Below are 2,116 nucleotides of genomic sequence, written 5' to 3' on the forward strand. Positions count from 1 at the left end.
CCATACAGACTGATACATTAAAGCTGAATATAAAATGGCAACTGAACGCTCTTAATGGCTCTTAAGCATCCAGTCGTTCTTTAACCTGAAACATTAAGGTTGTGTTTGATCGCAGTGTAAATTTATTTGCATTATGAGAGTGCAAATGTAAAAAATGTAAATTCTTGTTTAATTTTATTTTAGAGTTTACTTTATTCTGCTCAATGTCTTAATTTATTTCATTTATACTGTAATGAAATAAAATAAGCTAAAATTCGAAACAAAAATAAGCTAACGTGGCAGTCTTAAATGGACCGCTGCCTTGAAACCTAAATATGTAAGAAAATTAAAGAAAGCGACGGTTTTTTGAAAACAACACGGCGGTTCTAATCATGAACTGGGTATTAATAATATTCAACTGGCGAAAGAGGGGAGAAAAATTAGACGAAACTCAAAAAGGTTTTGTTCCCGCTTTCTCTCCTATTCGTGCGTTCGACAAAGGCAAAAGGCTTTGTTCACAAGAACCCCATAGTACGGGGGTCTTTGTAATTTACCCATAATTTCATTACCTGAAATTATTTAACCATAATGTTTGAAATTATTTAAAAAAATATTACTAAAAATTTAAGTATAAAAAATATAGGAAATTAAACTCCCAAGATTTCATACTTGGTCAGAAAAGAATCCTAACATGCAAGATAGAAGAATTATACATATATATTAATACGATTGGTGTATTCGTGGCACTCTACTGTTTGAGTAAATAAAATCTTTTATCACACACTTATGAAATTGTCGCACGGGTTTGCTTTAAATAATTTGAATAAAAACATATATATAGTGCATGGGAAACAAGGGTTAATATCTATATCTCTCCACTGGCTCATGATAAACAACTGTCAATATTCTCTCTCCTCTCTCTGACCACTTCATCTCACTACTCCTTCGACGCACTTCTTCTCTTCTTCTTTCTCTCCCAGCTTTTTTGTCAATCTTCTCACTCTCTCTCACCACTTCCTCTGAAAACCGGGACTTCCATGACTTCTTCTTCAAGGTTTCTACTCCTGTTTGGCTTCCGTCTCGTCTACATCGGTTGCAGATTAGGTATTCAAGTTCAGGCTGAAGACGCGATTTAGCGGTAAACGAATGACTCGTAGAAAGTGTTGGACCCTGATAACCTGGGTTACATTCAGGTCGGTTAATGGTTTCTTCGAGAAAGCAAGTAGATTTGAAATCTACAGAAATCTGTATAGTTTGTTCGTAGCTTCTGGGTTGTGTTAACAGTGTTTGTATGTGACTGTCTAACAGGTCTACAATTTGGAGATGCTGCTGCTGCAAGCGCCCAGCCAGTCAAGCGATACTACAGAATCGCAACCTCAGCCAATTACCGAGCCAGAAGCTGGTTCCGACCAAAGAGCCCAACCCCATCAAGCGATACTACAGGAAGGCGGTCTACTTCCTAGAGGACAATTGGAAGCGAGTTTGGGTGCTAGCGCTTTGGGTTTCCATTTGCGCCGGCCTTTTCACATGGAAGTTCATCCAGTACCGGCGTTTTCTTCATCATTCTGTTCGTTGGTGAACTTGGTAATTAAACGACGAAACTGGGGCATTTCAGTAGTTTTAATTTTTGGCTTTTCTCTGTCAAGTGCGAATGGAAGAGACAAAGTGGAGATGGAAGGGATCATGATGTGTACGGAAGCTGAGATTTTGGTAAATCTTATAGTGATGATGGTGTGTGTGTAAGGAGGACATTTTGCATTGTTGGAATCTCTGTAATCCTTTTTTCTTTCTTTCTTTCTTTTTGGGTTTGAAGAAGGAGAAGAAGAATGCGATATAAATGTAAACCAGGATTACAGTTTGCACCACCCATTACTGTATTCAGCAACTAGTTGCAGTGGTTTGGGAAACCGAAAACAGGTTGGATGGTTTATTACGTATGGACGTGCTCAAAGAACATCATTTCATTGTTGAATGGATTGATGATTTGACGGGCGGTGGGACATTACTTTGACCACAAGTGGACCAGGATGATGTTGACTTCATCTCTTGATCCACAAAACCTTCGTCATGAAGATAATACGGAGGCTGAAAATGGTTGGATGCTATAGTAATTTTGGTGCTTTTGGGGTCACGATGC

At 38.4% G+C, this 2,116-nt stretch overlaps 1 long non-coding RNA gene across 1 annotated transcript; it reads left to right on the forward strand.

Annotated features, from left to right (window-relative positions):
- The first annotated feature begins 249 nt into the window (after positions 1–249).
- LOC148803721 (uncharacterized) lies at positions 250–1,841 on the forward strand. Its single transcript, XR_016081339.1, has 2 exons — positions 250–1,172; positions 1,288–1,841. It is a non-coding gene; the product is annotated as an uncharacterized LOC148803721 (long non-coding RNA).
- The last annotated feature ends 275 nt before the right edge of the window (positions 1,842–2,116 follow it).

Source organism: Nelumbo nucifera, chromosome 1 (assembly GCF_055504915.1).
Source record: "Nelumbo nucifera cultivar China Antique chromosome 1, China Antique-T2T, whole genome shotgun sequence".
NCBI classification, from domain to species: domain Eukaryota; kingdom Viridiplantae; phylum Streptophyta; class Magnoliopsida; order Proteales; family Nelumbonaceae; genus Nelumbo; species Nelumbo nucifera.